The 20681-nt window shown below is 43.3% G+C and overlaps 1 pseudogene; it reads right to left on the bottom strand.

Annotated features, from left to right (window-relative positions):
• Nucleotides 1–11646: 11646 nt before the first annotated feature.
• Nucleotides 11647–16173, bottom strand: LOC135508579 (T-cell ecto-ADP-ribosyltransferase 1-like; annotated as a pseudogene).
• Between the last annotated feature and the right edge of the window lie 4508 nt (nt 16174–20681).

The raw sequence follows: 20681 nt of genomic DNA, 5'->3' as shown, positions 1-20681 counted from the left end.
GTTCTGATTAAAGACCCAATAAAACTGGCCTTCTTTAGACTAGTTGAGTATCTGGAGCATCAGCATTTGTGGGTTCGATTACAGGCTCAAAATGGCCAGAAACAAATAACTTTCTTCTGAAACTCGTCAGTCTATTCTTGTTCTGGGAAATGAAAGCTATTCCATGTGAGAAATTGCCAAGGAACTGAAGATCTCGTACAATGCTGTGTACTACTCCTTTCACAGAACAGCGCAAACTGGCTCTAAGCAGAATAGAAAGAGGAGTGGGAGACCCCGGTGCACAACTGAGCAAGAGGACAAGTACATTAGAGTGTCTAGTTTGAGAAACAGACGCCTCAAAAGGCAGCTTCATTAAATAGTACCCACAAAACACCCGTCTCAACGTCAACAGTGAAGAGGCGACACCGGGATGCTGGCCTTCTAGGCAGAGTTGCAAAGAAAAAGCCATATCTCAGACTGGCCAATAAAAGATTAAGGTGGGATAAAGAACACAGACGCTGGACAGAGGAAAACATGGACAGACAAATGTAAGTTTGAGGTGTTGGGATCACAAAGAAGAACATCCGTGAGATGCAAAAAAAATGCTGGAGGAGTGCTTGACTCCATCTGTCAAGGATGGTGGAGGCAATGTGATGGTCTGGGGTTGCTTTGGTGGTGGTAAAGTTGGAAATTTGTACAGGGTACAAAACTGCTGCTCCAGTTTCAACTGTTCTGCCTGTGGCTATGGAATCCTGACCTGTTCACCGGACGTGCTACCGGTCCCAGAACTATTATTTGACAATGCTGGTCATTTATGAACATTTGAACATCTTGGCCATGTTCTGTTATAATCTCCACCCGGCACAGCCAGAAGAGGACTGGCCACCCCTCATAGCCTGGTTCCTCTCTAGGTTTCTTCCTAGGTTTTGGCCTTTCTATGGAGTTTTTCCTAGCCAACGTGCTTCAACACCTGCAATGCTTGCTGTTTGGGGTTTTAGGCTGAGTTTCTGTACAGCACTTTGAGATATCAGCTGATTTGATTTGATTTAAAAGGGATCTTGAAAAATGAAGGCTATCAGTCCATTTTGCAACGCCCTACCCTGTGGACGGCGCAGCCAATTTCCTCCTACAACAAGACAATGACTCAAAGCGCAGCTCCAAACTATGCAATAACTATTTAGGGAAGAAGCAATCAGCTGGTATTCTGTCTGTAATGGAGTGACCAGCACAGTCACCGGATCTCAACCCTATTGAGCTGTTGTGGGAGCAGCTTGACCGTATGTTATATAAGAAGTGCCCATCAAGCCAATCCAACTTGTGGGAGGTACTTCAGGAAGCATGGAGTGAAATCTCTTCCGATTACCTCAACAAACTGACAACAAGAATGCCAAAAGTCTGCAAGGCTGTAATTGTTGCAAATTGATGATTCTTTGACGAAAAAGCAAAGTTTGAAGGACACAATTATTATTACAACGTCTTGACTATGTTTCCTATTCATTTTGCAACTCATTTCATGTCTGTTTTCATGGGAAACAAGGACATTTCTAAGTGACCCCAAACTTTTGAGCCGTAGTGTATATAACACAAAATAATGAAAAGGGAAGATTGTTTATTTATGTGTCTTTCTGTACCATAATCATACATCCTTTATCAGCTTGTCGTAAGTTCAGCAGACTGATACCAAACAGCTGGAAATAGCTGTGAACTGTATGTCCTGATATTATATTGTTTTTAGAGAGAGAGAGAGAGAGAGAGAGAGAGAGAGAGAGAGGCACCTGGGGAAATATAGAGTATTCAGTGTTTCTCTGTCAGCCTGCAATTTCCTGAGTATAAATGAGAATGATAGGATGTTCCATTTTGTTATTAAAATTTGTCTCATAAGCTGCTTTTATCGTTATACGAAGTGTACAGTGACATTTCTTTTTTAAATATATGAGATATGTCATATGTAAGCGAGGATTGTTTTTTGCTATGTGATATACAGTGGGGAGAACAAGTATTTGATAACCTGCAAAATCGGCAGTGTTTCCTACTTACAAAGCATGTAAAGGTCTGTAATTGTTATCATAGGTACACTCCAACTGCGAGAGACGGAATCTAAAACAAATATCCACAAAATCACATTGTATGATTTTTAAGTAATTCGTTTGCATTTTCAACCAGTAAGAATTCCGGCTCTCACAGACCTGTTAGTTTTTCTTTAAGAAGCTCTCCTGTTCTCCACTCATTACCTGTATTAACTGCAACTGTTTGAACTTGTTACCTGTATAAAAGACACCTGTCCACACACTCAATCAAACAGACTCCAACCTCTCCCCAATGGTCAAGACTAGAGAGCTGTGTGAGGACATCAGGGATAGAATTGTAGACCTGCACAAGGCTGTGATGGGCTACAGAACAATAAGCAAGCAGCTTGGTGAGAAGGCAACAACTGTTGGCGCAATTATTAGAAAAAAGGAAGAAGTTCAAGATGACGGTCAATCACCCTCAGTCTGGGGCTCCATGCAAGGTCTCACCTCGTGGGGCATCAATGATCATGAGGAAGGTGAGGGATCAGCCCAGAACTACACGGCAGGACCTGGTCAATGACCTGAAGAGAGCTGTGACCACAGTCTCAAAGAAAATCATTAGTAACACACTACGCCGTCATGGATTAAAATCCTGCAGTGCACGCAAGGTCCCCCTGCTCAAGCCAGCGCATGTCCAGGCCCATCTGAAGTTTGCCAATGGCCATCTGGATGATCCAGAGGAGGAATGGGAGAAGATCATGTGGTCTGATGAGCCAAAAATAGAGCTTTTTGGTCTAAACTCCACCCGCCGTGTTTGGAGGAAGAAGAAGGATGAGTACAACCCCAAGAACACCATCACAACCGTGAAGCATGGAGGTGGAAACATCATTCTTTGGGGATGCTTTTCTGCAAAGGGGACAGGACGACTGCACCTAATTGAGTGGAGGATGGATGGGGCCTTGTATCGTGAGATCTTGGCCAACAACCTCCTTCCCTCAGTAAGAGCATTGAAGATGGGTCGTGGCTGGGTCTTCCAGCATGACCTAGACCCGAAACACACAGCCAGGGCAACTAAGGAGTGGCTCCGTGTGAAGCATCTCAAGGTCCTGGAGTGGCCGAGCCAGTCTCCAGGCCTGAACCCAATAGAAAATCTTTGGAGGGAGCTGAAAGTCCGTATTGCCCAGCGACAGCCCCGAAACCTGAAGGATCTGGAGAAGGTTTGTATGGAGGAGTGGGCCAAAATCCCTGCTGCAGTGTGTGCAAACCTGGTCAAGAACTATAGGAAACGTATGATCTCTGTAATTGTAAACAAAGGTTTCTGTACCAAATATTAAGTTCTGCTTTTCTGATGTATCAAATACTTATGTCATCCAATAAAATGCTAATTAATTACTTAAAAATCATACTATGTGATTTTCTGGATTTTTGTTTTAGATTCCGTCTCTCACAGTTGAAGTGTACCTATTATAGAAAATACAGACCTCTACATGATTTGTAAGTTGGAAAACCTGCAAAATCGGCAGTGTATCAAATACTTGTTCTCCCCACTGTACAGTGGTGTATACTTACTGTGGCGGCAGGGTAGCCTAGTGGTTAGAGCTGTTGGACTAGTAACTGAAAGGTTGCAAGTTCGAATCCCCGAGCTGACAAGGTACAAATCTGTCGTTCTGCCCCTGAACAGGCAGTTGACCCACTGTTCCTAGGCCGTCATTGAAAATAAGAATTTGTTCTTAACTGACTTGCCTAGTAAAATTAAAAAGGCAAATTTTAGCACTTTAATCACTGAGGGATAAACGCAGACACACACACACACACACATTTAGCCATCAACATGAAAGTATTTCATGAGGAAGTACTGTGCACTGTGTACTAAAACAAATCATCATGGGAAATAGTGCAGTATTAAAACACAATCTGAGAGTTTGATAAAAATCCACCCATCCATCTCTTTGATTCCATGAAGACATTTAATCCAGAGCTCTGGGCTCTTACATAAACATGCCAGCACTCGCTCTCCCTCTCTCTGATAAGCATCTCATCACCTTGTAAACACACACAGTCGCACACACATGGACACTCACATGCACAAACTCGCATGGGCAGGGTTACACACACACACACACACACACACACACACACACACACACACACACACACACACACACACACACACACACACACACACACACACACACACACACACACACACACACACACACACACACACACACACACACACACACATACACACACACACACACACACACACACACACACACACACAAACACCCTAATGCCAGTGAAAGTATACTGCAGTTATTTATTGTGTAGTGGGATTATCACCTTAATGTCAATTGGCAATATAGGTCCTTCAGGCATAGTACTACAAAATACTGCTAGTTATTGGTCATGCATAACCTGCAGTGTTACATATTAAAGGGTTGACCGGTTATGATTGCAGAGTCTAACAGAAAAAGCATGTCTGGCATGCTCTGGATTGACGTGTACGACAGTGTTCCATTTCCCGCCAATATTAAAAATTTCGCACAGCCATTGAAGAGGAGCAGGAAAACATTCCACAGGCCACAATCAACTGCCCGATCAACTCTATGTGAAGGAGATGTGCGAATGAGATGCGCTGCATGAGATAGATGGTGGTTTTCTGATCCACGCCCCTACTATTTTTGTACACTATATATTACACAAAACCCCTTCAAATTAGTGGATTCCGCTATGTCAGCCACACCCGTTGCTGACAGGTATATAAAATCGAGCACACAGCCATGCAATCTCCATAGAGAAACATTTGCATAGAATGGCCTTTCAACGTGGCACAGTCATAGGATTCCAACAAGTCAGTTCGTCAAATTCTTGCCCTGCTAGAGCTGCCCCGGTCAACTGTAAGGGCTGTTATTGTGAAGTGGAAAGTTATAGGAGCAACAACGGCTCAGCTGCGAAGTGGTAAGCCACACAAGCTCACAGAACAGGAACGCAGAGTGCTGAAGAGCGTAGCGCGTAAAAGTCCTCTGTCCTCGGTTGCAACACTCACTACCAAGTTCCAAACCCATGAAATGGGTTTCCATGGCCGAGCAGCCACACACAAGCCTAAGATCACCATGTGCAATGCCAAGCGTCGGCTGGAGTGGTGTAAAGCTTGCCGCCATTGGACCCTGGAACAGTAGAAATGTTCCCTGAAGTGATGAATCACGCTTCACCATCTGGCTGTCTGGTGGATGAATCTGGGTTTGGCGGATGCCAGGAGAACGCTGCCTGCCCCAATGCATAGTTGCAACTGTAAAGTTTGGTGAAGGAGGAATAATGGTCTGGGGCTGTTTTTCATGCTTCGGGCTAGGCCCTTTAGTTCCAGTGAAGGGAAATCTTAACGCCACAGCACACAATGACATTCTAGATGATTCCGTGCTTCCAATGTTGTGGCAACAGTTTGTGGGAGGCCCTTTCCTGTTTCAGCATGACAATGCCCCTGTGCATAAAGTGAGGTCCATACAGAAATGTTTTTTGTTGTTGTTATTTTTAGCCCTTTTTCTTCCCAATTTCTTGGTATCCAATTGGTAGTTACAGGCTTGACTCATTGCTGCAACACCCGTACGAACTCGGGAGAGGCGAAAGTCGAGAGCCGTGTGTCCTCCGAAACACAACCCAACCAAGCCACACTGCTTCTTGACACAATGCCCACTTAACTCGGAAGCCAGCCGCACCATGGGTCGGAGGAAACACCGTGCACCTGGCGACCGTGTCAGCATGCACTGCGCCCATGAGTCGCTAGTGCGCGATAGGACAAGAACATTCCTTGCAGCCAAACCCTCCCCTAACCCGGATGACGCTGGGCCAACTGTGCACCGCCCCATGGGTCTCCCGGGTCGTGAACCCAGAATCTCTAGTGGCACAGCTAGCACTGTGATGTGCACCACTAGGGAGGCCTATGCCCATGATTTTGGAATGAGATGCTCAACAAGCAGTATAGATATGAAGGTTCTTTCTCCATCTTCCTCACATTCCTGTCTCTGATTCTCTCTCGCTCTCTACACATATGATTGTAAAGTAATGCTACAAAAAACACAAAAAATGTGCATGTATTTTCCAAAACGTAACATCTGTAAATACTTTATTTTCAAGGTTATTTGAAAAGAAAATGTGTTTACCTCCATTATAGTGAATATTTTAGGTTCAGCTACTGTAATGCTTTGTCAGAAATGTTCAAGTTTATGTTGTGCAGCTTTGATGGGCGCAGAGTTCAATCATATAGTGTTTACTGGCTTTTTAAGGCAGTGTGCATATTGCAATGTTTACATTTATTTAAAGAGGCAGAACAGCATTTGGATAATATTGTATTTTCTCAAAATTGTCATTTAGCACCAATAAATGTATTTTTCATACACAGACACTTGATGTAAAACTCATGCTAGCTTGCATATTCTTGACTCTACCCAAGTATATAAATTGTGCAAATAATTGTTAAAACTGCAATTTTTTAATTACAGAATGCCTCAAGTCTATTTGCCTATGCTGGCTACTGTGTGAGTATGCATTGATTGAATAAAGGTGTTTGTTGTCCAATGCTTGTGATTTAACACTATCTTCAATCCCTACTTTAAAAAGTTGCACTTCCTCATTTTTCAGGTGTTCATCGTTCACTTGATTTATTCACTGTTCAAGAAAAGAGAGGAACGTGGGAGATGATGTTTCTCCAAACTGCTCCAAATGACATATCTGAGAGGTCCATTTGGACTATGAAGAACTACTAGTTATTGAGATCTGCTTCGAGAAGCTCTTAATTAAGTGCAAAGGCAAGGCTACTGTATTTCAACACAATGTCACACACCAGTCTATACAGTTGATCATCATTGCTCATGCTCGAGTGGCCCTCAACACTCTCTCCCCTATAATCATTGCTCACGCTATAGTGGCCCCCAACAAGCTCTCCCCTACACGAATAAACCACTATAGAGTGTCAGTGTGTCATCCATGATTACAGCCTGATGTTGGATATTGTAAGGACAGACACTGGAGACGAGAAGCAAGTACAGGGAGTGAACATTTAATGAAACACGGACAGGAACAGAATATGGACAGCGTCTTGACAGGGGAAAACAAAATGACAATAATGCTGACACGGGGATGAAACAGAGGAAACAGACAGATATAGGGAAGGCAATTAAAACTCCAAGTCCAGGTGAGTCCAATGAGCGCAGATGCGCATAATAATGGTGACAGGTGTGCATAATGAAGGGCAGCCTGGCGCTCGAGGGGAAGCGAGAGCAGACGTGACAGGAATACCTATATGTAAATGGGGAGGAACAATTCCTTCTTTTGTACAATTATATTTGTGAAACTTAAGAAGTTTGGAAAATTATTAGAAGTCATGTCTCTGAATGTCTGTTAAATGTCTCATTGCCTTGTCACATACAGTGGGGCCAAAAAGTATTTAGTCAGCCACCAATTGTGCAAGTTCCCCCACTTAAAAAGATGAGAGGCCTGTAATTTTCATCATAGGTACACTTCAACTATGACAGACAAAATGAAAAAAAAAATGAAAATCACATTGTAGGATTTTTAATGAATTTATTTGCAAATTATGGTGGAAAATAAGTATTTGGTCAATAACAAAAGTTTATCTCCATACTTTGTTATATACCCTTTGTTGGCAATGACAGAGGTCAAACATTTTCTGTCTTCACAAGGTTTTCACACACTGTTGCTGGTATTTTGGCCCATTCCCGGGCGGTGTGTTTGGGATTATTGTCATGCTGAAAGACCCAGCCACGTTTCATCTTCAATGCCCTTGCTGATGGAAGGAGGTTTTCACTCAAAATCTCACGATACATGGCCCCATTCACTCCTTCCTTTACACGGATCAGTCGTCCTGGTCCCTTTGCAGAAAAACAGCCCTAAAGCGTGATGTTTCCACCCAGATGCTTCACAGTAAGTATGGTGTTCTTTGGATGCAACTCAGCATTATTTGTCCTCCAAACACGACGAGTTGAGTTTTTACCAAAAGGTTATATTTTGGTTTCATCTGACCATATGACATTCTCCCAATCTTCTTCTGGATCATCCAAATACTCTCTAGCAAACTTCAGACGGGCCTGGACATGTACTCGCTTAAGCAGGGGGACACGTCTGGCACTGCAGGATTTGAGTCCCTGGCGGCGTAGTGTGTTACTGATGGCAGGCTTTGTTACTTTGGTCCCAGCTCTCTGCAGGTCATTCACTGGTGGTTCTGGGATTTTTTTTTTTTTGCTCACCGTTCTTGTGATCATTTTGACCCCACGGGGTGAGATCTTGCGTGGAGCCCCAGATCGAGGGAGATTATCAGTGGTCTTGTATGTCTTCCATTTCCTAATAATTGCTCCCACAGTTGATTTCTTCAAACCAAGCTGCTTACCTATTGCAGATTCCGTCTTCCCAGCCTGGTGCAGGTCTACAATTTTGTGTCTGGTGTCCTTTGACAGCTCTTTGTTCTTAGCCATAGTGGAGTTTGGAGTGTGACTGTTTGAGGTTGTGGACAGGTGTCTTTTATACTGATAACAAGTTCAAACAAGTGCCATTAATACAGGTAACGAGTGGAGGACAGAGGAGCCTCTTAAAGAAGAAGTTACAGGTCTGTGAGAGCCAGAAATCTTGCTTATTTGTAGGTGACCAAATACTTATTGTCCACCATAATTTGCAAAAAAAATCATTCAAAATCCTACAATGTGATTTTCTGGATTTTTTTTCAAATTTTGTCTGTCATAGTTGAAGTGTACCTATGACGAAAATTACAGGCCTTTCATCTTTTTAAGTGGGAGAACTTGCACAATTGGTGGCTGACTAAATACTTTTTTGCTCCACTGTATAAATTATGTCCTGAATTATTATTTTTTTGGAGGGGGAAGGAGTGTTCTATTATTTAATTTATTCATTGTATTCACAGGTATGTCCCTGTATTAATGTGTAACATTGTTATTGTTGCAATCCATTTTTGTTTAAATGTTGGTGAGATCTTTGGTTGCTGCTAAAATAGCTATTTTTATTTCTTTTGACCATTTTAATAAAAAACTATTACAGGAAGGTAGGCTCCTTAATTGTTACTTCAATTATCTAATTATTGATATGAAAAACGGCTGCATTGTGATCCTGACTCACTCATTTTGTTGATGTTGCAAGTTAAAAAAAAGAATGTTGAGGAAACACCAGAACTGCTCTCGGACTCACTGCATCGAATATCTTGTCTTCTTCTTCGGAAAATACCACACACACACATACACAACACCACAACGCACACACACATACACACACGCAACCAATAATAACAAGAGGCAGGGTGAAGCCGTTGCTTTTATCGAGATGTCAAACAGAATCAAACGTTATTAGGAGGTCCCAGCAACTTAAAGCTGGTGCATATCATTTAACGTTTTTAAATTTGATTTGTTACACCTGCAAGGAATTGATTAATCAAGTTACACTGTTTACCTGATATTTACTAAGAAATTACATTCTGAAGTGGTTATTACATCATATTTAGTCATCAATTACTCTTTAAATTCATTTAAACAAGCACCACTGGGCATCGTTTGGAACCAGGTAGTTACCAGTTGTTCTCTGAGGTACCAGAAAGCAACTATTGTTCCCACGTCATTTACCAGGCAGTCGTCTAGAGACAAACTCCACATACAAACGAGACACTTCCTGGAAACCTGGATATAACTAATGTTTTGCTTAGAATGACATTGCATCTCATTGTTTCAGCAGTCTGCATTGCCAAAAATGACAAGACACGTTCACGTAATTTCCTTCACCAGGTGGTAAAATAAGTGAATAGACCAATAACAAAGAGAGTTGCATACCTCTCTGCCAACAACAGCACCCTTTACTGGCTCCAAACATGAAACACGAAACATGGGACCAACACTTTGGATGTTGCGTTTATATTTTTGTTCAGTATAACAACAGACTTTCAGTAAGCTTATAGGGAAGTGCATTCAGCATGTACGGCTCTCGGACAAAAAAATTGATAATAAGATGATTGTGGCAGCTGTTTTGTTAGACTTCAGAGCAGCTTTTGACATTATCGCTCATAATCTGCTGCTGGAAAGACGTGTGTTATGCACTGGCGCATTTTAGAATGTGATTCTTGGTGGGGCAAAAAAATTAATAAAAATGGAGGATGCATGCCAGCAAAGCCACTACCCTACACAATACTAAACATCACATTGGTTGCACTATAACGGTGACAAACGGTGCCCACAAACTGCTAGGGCCAAAAGCAGAGCTTTCGTTTCAGCACCATGGAGTGAATCGTTACCACTGCTACACCTGGCTATCAGCGGAGCCTTGTCTGTCAGCGAAACAGATCATTCAGCCTCCTTTACTGCCTTTTCAAAAAAAACATATGGTCAAGTGCCACAAAGAGGAACATGCAAATTACAATTAGCCCAGAAGAGTGCAGCATGTCTGGCCCTTCGATGTACACGGAGAGACAACATTGATAATATGCATGTCAATCTCTCCTGGCTCAGGGTGGAAGAACGATTGACTGCGTCACTGCTAGTCTTTGTGAGAGGTATTGACATGTTTAAATCCCTGAGCTGTCTGTTTAAGTGACTAACAACCAGCTCAGACACCCATGCATGCCCCACAAGATGTGCCACCAGAACAGACTACGGGAAATGCGCAGTACTACATAGAGCCATGACTACATTACGTAACTCAAGTCAAGCAGTAAAATCAGATTTTAAAAAATGGATAAAACGACACCTGATGGAACAGCACGGACTACGAAGAGACACACAATGGCACACGCACGGCATTCTCAAACACACGCTAACACACTTGCCACTGGCACTGAGTGAAGCCTGTGTGTCTATGTATATGCATGCTGATGACTGAACACTGTGCACACATACATTTTAATATTGTCATTTTGCTGTATTATTGATTTTGTATTGTAGATGTGTTATGGTAGAGTAGCGTGTAAATGTGTTGTGTTATGTATTGTTGTATTGTATGTAATTGCGATTGGACCCCAGGAAGAGTAGCTGTTGCCTTGGCAATAGCTAATGGGGATCCGGAATAAATACAAATGCAATTGTCTGTGAATTAGTACCTAATCTACATACACGCAATTGTTTGTTTGTGTGTGCATGTGTAACAGTATAATTTTAGACCGTCCCCTCGCCCATACCCGGGCGCGAACCAGGTACCCTCTGCACACATCAACAACAGTCACCCTCGAAGCATCGTTACCCGTCGCTCCACAAAAGCCACGGCCCTTGCAGAGCAAGGGGAACTACTACTTCAAGGTCTCAGAACAAGTGACATCACCGATTGAAACGCTATTTAGCGCGCACTGCTAACTAAGCTAGCCGTTTCACATCCGTTACACATGCATGCATGTCTTGCAAACCTTCAGTTTGTTATAGGTCAGTCCCAACGGTCAGGAAAACAGAGAAATGCAGCCATTGCTCAGCAACCTATTAGAGGAGCCTTCAGAGGTTAAAGAAGACCTGGTGTAAGAGATAAAAGCGAGAACGAGAGGGAGAGAGAGGGAGAGAGAGACCTGGGGTTGTGGAAGGGGGTTCATTTCCAATGAGCAAGATTGCTGTACATGCTGAACAGAGTTGAATCTGAACCTTTCACACACTAGAAACTAAGCCGGGTCTTACCTGGAAAAGAGGTAGCAGTTGTGATTGCTGTAAATCCTTGAATTTGTCAAAAACAATCTCGCTGTACTTCTCCTCATCATTGTTGTTCACTACTTCATATACTTCAGCCATACTAAAGACCCTTGCTGGAGAAAACAGCTGCTCAGTGCATTCTGAGTCACAAGAGTGGGCATCCACATCGACTACAGTGCAGGAAGTGATGTTGATGTGGCACCGGGATCCTCATCTCTCCCAAGTGGTCATTCTCTCTTTCTCCCCTTACCCATCTGTCTATCGCCTCCTTTGAATTCCATGCTGTCACAGTTACCAGCCCTTTCAAGCTTAACATCCTTATCATTTATCGCCCTCCAGGTTCCCTCGGAGAGTTCATCAATGAGCTTGATGCCTTGATAAGCTCATTTCCTGAGGACGGCTCACCTCTCACAGTCCTGGGCGACTTTAACCTCCCCACGTCTACCTTTGACTCATTCCTCTCTGCCTCCTTCTTTCCACTCCTCTCCTCTTTTGACCTCACCCTCTCACCTTCCCCCTACTCACAAGGCAGGCAATACGCTCGACCTCATCTTTACTAGATGCTGTTCTTCCACTAACCTCATTGCAACTCCCCTCCAAGTCTCCGACCACTACCTTGTATCCTTTTCCCTCTAACTCTCATCCAACACTTCCCACACTGCCCCTACTCGGATGGTATCGCGCCGTCCCAACCTTCGCTCTCTCTCCCCCGCTACTCTCTCCTCTTCCATCCTATCATCTCTTCCCTCTGCTCATACCTTCTCCAACCTATCTCCTGATTCTGCCTCCTCAACCCTCCTCTCTTCCCTTTCTGCATCCTTTGACTCTCTATGTCCCCTATCCTCCAGGCCGGCTCGGTCCTCCCCTCCCGCTCCGTGGCTCGATGACTCACTGCGAGCTCACAGAACAGTGCTCCGGGCAGCCGAGCGGAAATGGAGGAAAACTCGCCTCCCTGCGGACCTGGCATCCTTTCACTCCCTCCTCTCTACATTTTCCTCCTCTGTCTCTGCTGCTAAAGCCACTTTCTACCACTCTAAATTCCAAGCATCTGCCTCTAACCCTAGGAAGCTATTTGCCACCTTCTCCTCCCTCCTGAATCCTCCTCCCCCTCCCCCCTCCTCCCTCTCTGCAGATGACTTCGTCAACCATTTTGAAAAGAAGGTCGACGACATCCGATCCTCGTTTGCTAAGTCAAACGACACCGCTGGTTCTGCTCACACTGCCCTACCCTGTGCTCTGACCTCTTTCTCCCCTCTCTCTCCAGATGAAATCTCGCTTCTTGTGACGGCCGGCCGCCCAACAACCTGCCCGCTTGACCCTATCCCCTCCTCTCTTCTCCAGACCATTCCGGAGACCTTCTCCCTTACCTCACCTCGCTCATCAACTCATCCCTGACCGCTGGCTACGTCCCTTCCGTCTTCAAGAGAGCGAGAGTTGCACCCCTTCTGAAAAAACCTACACTCGATCCCTCTGATGTCAACAACTACAGACCAGTATCCCTTCTTTCTTTTCTCTCCAAAACTCTTGAACGTGCCGTCCTTGGCCAGCTCTCCCGCTATCTCTCTCAGAATGACCTTCTTGATCCAAATCAGTCAGGTTTCAAGACTAGTCATTCAACTGAGACTGCTCTTCTCTGTATCACGGAGGCGCTCCGCACTGCTAAAGCTAACTCTCTCTCCTCTGCTCTCATCCTTCTAGACCTATCGGCTGCCTTCGATACTGTGAACCATCAGATCCTCCTCTCCACCCTCTCCGAGTTGGGCATCTCCGGCGCGGCCCACGCTTGGATTGCGTCTTACCTGACAGGTCGCTCCTACCAGGTGGCGTGGCGAGAATCTGTCTCCTCGCCACGCGCTCTCACCACTGGTGTCGCCCAGGGCTCTGTTCTAGGCCCTCTCCTATTCTCGCTATACACCAAGTCACTTGGCTCTGTCATAACCTCACATGGTCTCTCCTATCATTGCTATGCAGACGACACACAATTAATCTTCTCCTTTCCCCTTCTGATGACCAGGTGGCGAATCGCATCTCTGCATGTCTGGCAGACATATCAGTGTGGATGACGGATCACCACCTCAAGCTGAACCTCGGCAAGACGGAGCTGCTCTTCCTCCCGGGGAAGGACTGCCCGTTCCATGATCTCGCCATCACGGTTGACAACTCCATTGTGTCCTCCTCCCAGAGCGCTAAGAACCTTGGCGTGATCTTGGACAACACCCTGTCGTTCTCAACTAACATCAAGGCGGTGGCCCATTCCTGTAGGTTCATGCTCTACAACATCCGCAGAGTACGACCCTGCCTCACACAGGAAGCGGCGCAGGTCCTAATCCAGGCACTTGTCATCTCCCGTCTGGATTACTGCAACTCGCTGTTGGCTGGGCTCCCTGCCTGTGCCATTAAACCCCTACAACTCATCCAGAACGCCGCAGCCCGTCTGGTGTTCAACCTTCCCAAGTTCTCTCACGTCACCTCGCTCCTCCGCTCTCTCCACTGGCTTCCAGTTGAAGCTCGCATCCGCTACAAGACCATGGTGCTTGCCTACGGAGCTGTGAGGGGAACGGCACCGCAGTACCTCCAGGCTCTGATCAGGCCCTACACCCAAACAAGGGCACTGCGTTCATCCACCTCTGGCCTGCTCGCCTCCCTACCACTGAGGAAGTACAGTTCCCGCTCAGCCCAGTCAAAACTGTTCGCTGCTCTGGCCCCCCAATGGTGGAACAAACTCCCTCACGACGCCAGGACAGCGGAGTCAATCACCACCTTCCGGAGACACCTGAAACCCCACTTCTTCAAGGAATACCTAGGATAGGATAAGTAATCCTTCTCCCCCCCCCCCCCCCTTAAATGATTTAGATGCACTATTGTAAAGTGGCTGTTCCACTGATGTCAGAAGGTGAATTCACCAATTTGTAAGTCGCTCTGGATAAGAGCGTCTGCTAAATGACTTAAATGTAATGTAAAATGTGAAAAGGGTCCCGTTGTCTGTAGCAGTTTCCTCCGAGTTGGAACGTTTGGCCTCGCTTGAGGTAAACCTCCCAATTCACACTTCTGACCTTAATTGTGCCTCATACTTTTGGCTTGATGGCACATGGCATCCATCAGCAGGAAATGGAGGGATTGTAACCGGAAGTCCCCGTTGTAGAGATTGACACTCCCACCCTGAGTCTCCACTGCATCGTTGAAAGTCTTTCGTAAATCCTTTCCCCATGTCCGTAAGCCACCAAGCAGCCGTGTGTTCCTTGACACTTCCTGGGATTAACATTGTGCATTGCTTTGCCTCCCATGCAGCATGATATTCCATACTGGCATTCAGCTCTGCTTTCAATAAACACCCTTCTTTAGCATCTGCTCTCAACATTGAATATACTGGTCATCCACTACATTAGGAGCAATGTCCAGTTGCTTTACCACAGCAGTAATCTAAAGAATAGAGAGTAGTTGAACATATTATTTAAACCCAGGGAAACTGACAAACTACACATGTGGGACCCAACTTTTCATGACAACAATCTAATTTTGTAATTTTGTGCGATCTGACCTTCTTAGCCTTGTATCACATTTTTTCTTTCAATGATTTTAACCCTTTACACTCATGGGAATTGGCCTATATGGAGAGGGCCGAATTGAATGTTTTTTAACTGAAGAAATATGAGATTCCTAAGCATAACCATAATAAAAACTGAAATGGAACACTTTGGAGACTATGAGGAAATGATCAGAACAAAGGTGAGGACACAGCAATCCACCTGAATCCAAACATTTTACTGTGGGCACTGTTTTACGGTGCCCACAAACTGTTAGGGCCTACATAAAGCTTTCCCAACAGCAGAGTCCCAAAACCTTACCACTGCTACACCTGGCTATCAGCGGAGCCTTGTCTGACAGCGAAACAGTTCATTCAGGCTCATTTACTGCCTTTTCAAAAAACATAGCTGATATGGCTGACTTGCTTAAACAAATGTGGTTTCTACAGACAATTGAGATGTACAAACTATGAAATAAGGGGATGACAAGCGGATAAGAAGCAATCCGTAACTTTGATTAAGACAATGAGTGAGCTAGGAAGGACGTAGTCAATATAACTATTTGTTCAGCACTTTTGAAATGTACAGACAGACAGAATTTAGAACATGGGCAGTTCTTACATTATTCTCCCTGTACACAAAGTCAGAAGCGCAGGAGAAATATAAGCAGACAATGAAAGTCTTACAATATTCAATGATTACATTTCTCAAAAACAGGTTATAGGCTACATGTGCACCACCAAGTCAGAACCGTAGGTGAAATTAAGAGGTGAAAAAATACCAAATTATTTGGGTGAGGCACATGGGCTACTAACAGCTTACTACACAACATACATTTAGTATTACTTTATTAGCTACAGTATACATATCTCCCTGGCATATTACATAATTTATGCAGCAGCATACAATACATGTTTGGACTCACCTTGTGGTGCTCACTTGAACAGGAAGGTAGCGCGGCAGTCCTTTGTGGGCAAATTTTGTCATCAAACTTTGTCATCAAAGTCTGCCATTCTCTGGATTTATTGTGCTTTCAAAAGAACTGGGAACTAGAAGAAAAAAAGGTCAAATCATGATGAAGTCAGTGATCTTCAGGTTGTAGCTCTAGAAAGAGGCCCAAGTCCCGGATTTACAATTCCGAGTTGGATGAAAGTTCGAAAGTCGTAGCTTGTTTTTCCTGAGTTCCCAGTCGTCTTGAACTCACTAAAGTCTGATTTTGCAGTTCCGAGTTAACAGTTGTTTTGAGCGTGGCACAAATGTTGAATGTTTATAATTTTAAACTAGGAAAAGAGACCCTTAATCTTAGACTTGGTACAACACAGCCACTCCACTGAATAGCAGGCTAATGATTGCTTTGCAATGCTTGCAGTTAGCCACTGATTCCTTCCAAACCGCTCATTGTTGAATATTAGAAAATGGAAGAAGTTCAAGATGACGGTCAGCCACGCTCGGTCTGGGGCTCCATGCAAGATCTCACCTCGTGGGGCATCAATGATCATGAGGAAGGTGAGGGATCAGTCCAGAACTACACGGCAGGACCTGGTCAATGACCTGAAGAGAGCTGGGACCACAGTCTCAAAGAAAATCATTAGTAACACACTACGCCGTCATGGATTAAAATCCTGCAGTGCACGCAAGGTCCCCCTGCTCAAGCCAGCGCATGTCCAGGCCCGTCTGAAGTTTGCCAATGACCATCTGGATGATCCAGAGGAGGAATGGGAGAAGGTCATGTGGTCTGATGAGACAAAAAAATAGCTTTTTGGTCTAAACTCCACTCGCCGTGTTTGGAGGAAGAAGAAGGATGATTACAACCCCAAGAAAACCATCCCAACCGTGAAGCATGGTGGTGGAAGCATCAGGACGACTGCATCGTATTAAGGGGAGGATGGATGGGGCCATGTATCGTGAGATCTTGGCCAACAACTTCCTTCCCTCAGTAAGAGCATTGAAGAAGCATGACAACGACCCGAAACACACAGCCAGGGCAACTAAGGAGTGGCTACGTAAGAAGCATCTCAAGGTCCTGGAGTGGCCTAGCCAGTCTCCAGACCTGAACCCAATAGAAAATCTTTGGAGGGAGCTGAAAGTCGGTATTGCCCAGCGACAGCCCCGAAACCTGAAGGATCTAGAGAAGGTCTGTATGGAGGAGTGGGGCAAAATCCCTGCTGCAATGTGTGCAAACCTAGTCAAGATCTACGGGAAACGTATGATCTCTGTAATTGCAAACAAAGGTTTCTGTACCAAATATTAAGTTCTGCTTTTCTGATGTATCAAATACTTATGTCATGCAATAAAATGCAAATTAATTACTTAAAAATCATACAATGTGATTTTATGGATTTTTGTTTTAGATTCCGTCTCTCACAGTTGAAGTGTACCTATGATAAAAAAATTTACAGACCTCTACATGCTTTGTAAGTAGGAAAACCTGCAAAATCGGCAGTGCATCAAATACTTGTTCTCCCCACTGTATATTGCAATGTTACCTTACATTATGACTGTATACGGTCACAATTAGTCACTAGAATCAACTCAAATCAGGTTAAGAAAACCACCCAAGTTCCTGAAACATTATAGTTCCTCCTTACTGTAGTCTCCCCACATCTAGAACTTTACTTCCTGCTTCTTATTTCTGGTCAAAGGTTGCTAAAATATAATGTTGCTGTACAGTTAATTAGGCTACAGAATAATCATGTACACTGCAAACATATTGCTAATTTGTCAGCAGATACTTTAGCAGTATATTTCCTTAAGTGCATACCTTGATTGCATGACACATTAATAGTGTTTCTTAAGTTGCCACTAGCCTATTTCCTTGTTTGAGAAAGCTTTTGCTATGCTCGATACAGAGAACTTTGCGCTATTCCATTGATTCGGAAATACCCATGAGAAATTGAATATCCAAATAATTATTTGTTAGATTTTCAATCTCACCTTCTGAACTTGTTTAACAGTCCTTTGAATGGTCTCACTTCCTCAGAGGACTGTATAACACTTCCTCTTACTCTCTTCCTCTTCCTCTCTATTAGATACTGTACATAATCTCTCTCTCTCACATACACACATACCTTTTCTTGCAATCTTGAGCCATAATCTTTATGCTTAATTCTATGTAAAAAAAAAATATATATATATATATATATATAAGAAAAAAAGTTGATGAAATGAGGAGTAGGCTACAACAAGCAACCAAATGGTAGGCTCTTGTTTTATCTGAATTGGTTTGGGGAGAAACCGCATCATGTGGCCTCAATTACGGTGCCTTCAGAATTGTTCACACCCTTTGACTTTTTCCAAATGTTGTTGTGTTACAGCCTACATTTAAAATGTATTAAATTTAGATTTTTGGTCACTAGCCTACACACAATACCCCATAATGTAAAAGTGGAATTGCGTTCTATGATTTTTTAAATAAATTAATACAAAAGTAAAAATAAATATTCAACCCCTTTGTTATGGCATGCCTAAATAAGTTCAGAGGTACAAAAATGTCCTTAATAAATCACATAATAAGTCGTATCGACTCACTATGTGTGCAATAATAGTGTTTAACATGACTTTTGAATTACTCTCTCATCTCTGTATCCCAAACATGCAATTATCTTTAAGGTCCCTCAGTTGAAGCAGGGCATTTCAAACACAGATTCAACCACAAAGACCAGGGAGGTTTTCCAATGCCTTGCAAAGAAGGGCACCAATTGGTAGATGGATAAAAATGAAAAGAAGCAGACAATGAATATCCATTTGAGCATGGTGAAGTTATTAATTACACTTTGGATGGTGTATCTATACACCCAGTCACTACAAAGATACAGGTGTCCTTCCTAACTCAGATGCCATAGAGGAAGGAAACCACTCAGGGATTTCATCATGAGGCCAATGGTGACTTTAAAACAGTTACATAGTTTAATGGATGTGATAGGAGGAAACTGAGGATGAATCAACAACATTGTAGGTACTCCACAATACTACCTAATTGACAGTGAAAAGCCTGGACAGAATTTAAAAAATTCCAAACATGTATCATGTTGGCAACAAGGTACTAAAGCAATACTTCAAAAAATGTGGCAAAGCAATTACAATTTTTTTCCTGAACGCAAATCCATTACAACACATTAGTAAGTACCACTACATATTTTTAAGTGGCGGCTGCATCATGTTATGGGTATGCTTGTAATTATCAAGGACTTTGGGGTTTTTCAGGATGAAAAATAAATGGGATGGAGCTTAGCAAAAGCAAAATCCTAGAGGAAAATCTGCTTCAGTCTGCTTTCCACCAGACACTGGGAGATGAATTCACCTTTCAGCAGGACAATAAGCTAAAACACAATGCCAAATGTACACTGGAGTTTCTTACCAAGAAGACAGTGAATATTCCCGAGGGGCCAAGTTTAGACTTAAATCTACTTGAACATCTATGGCAATACCTTAAAATTGTGGTCTTGCAATGATCAACAACCAATTTGACAGAGCTTGAAGAATTCTTTAAAGAATAATGGGCAAATGTTGCATAATCCAGGTGTGGAAAACTCTTTAGAGATTTACCTAGAAAGATTCACAGCTGTAATCGCTGCCAAAGGTGATTCAGCAAAGTATTGACTGAGGGGTGTAAATTAAATATTTCTGTATATAATTTTCAATAAATGTGCAATAAAATTCTAAAAACATGTTTTCACTTTGTCATTAAGGGGTATTGTGTGTAGATGGGTGAGAGAAAACAAATATCTATTGAATTTTGAATTCAGGCTGTAACACAACAAAATGTGTAATAAGTCAGAAGGTATGAATACTTTCTGAAGGCATTGTAGCCCAGCCAGAATCCGACTAGGCATTTATTACATTCTCTCTCTAGTCAGAAGGCGGCTATGCCATGATCAAGACAGCGCGGAGCCGGCGACAGATAAGTCTCAGAAACCTCAATTGAGGGATGAGATACGGCCCAACTGTCAAATCGAGAAGATTGAAATACTGCTAGTGTTTAATGACTGGTATTTTCGTCAGCATGCTATAGCAGCCCATTGGATTCTAGCGTTGGGGTAAGTAGCTACAGGAAGTGTTGTCGAATCCAATAGGCTACTCCAGTCAAGACAGGCACTGTTATATAGAATGATAATAAATAATATCGTTGCTGCTGCAAATTAGCTAGCTAGTCTTGGCTGTAGCCGAATTCCCTTGGCGTCTCTGTCTCACTCCAAACTCTCTCTTGGCCTGTTCTTTCCAGCTGCAACCATAAAGTGCCAGCTTCTCCCTTCTCCCTTTTAAATGTATGTTTTTAAAAAAAACACATGTCCAGATATAAGAAAATAAAATGTATGATACTATTCGAATAATAAAATAATTTCAATCTCCCATCCCTATTTTCTGCATAGGTTATCATATACCTCTTCACCTGTTCAATTGTCATTTTAATTAATTATGCACATGGATTTTTTAAGAACTTTTATGCCTTAGAAGTTTAGTACAACTGCCACACTGGTATAACGTAGAATAACCCC

The sequence above is a fragment of the Oncorhynchus masou genome, chromosome 21, assembly GCF_036934945.1.
Source record: "Oncorhynchus masou masou isolate Uvic2021 chromosome 21, UVic_Omas_1.1, whole genome shotgun sequence".
In the NCBI taxonomy this organism is placed as follows: Eukaryota; Metazoa; Chordata; class Actinopteri; order Salmoniformes; family Salmonidae; genus Oncorhynchus; species Oncorhynchus masou.
Note: the sequence above shows the minus strand (reverse complement) of the source record. Positions and strands in the feature narration are given on the sequence as shown.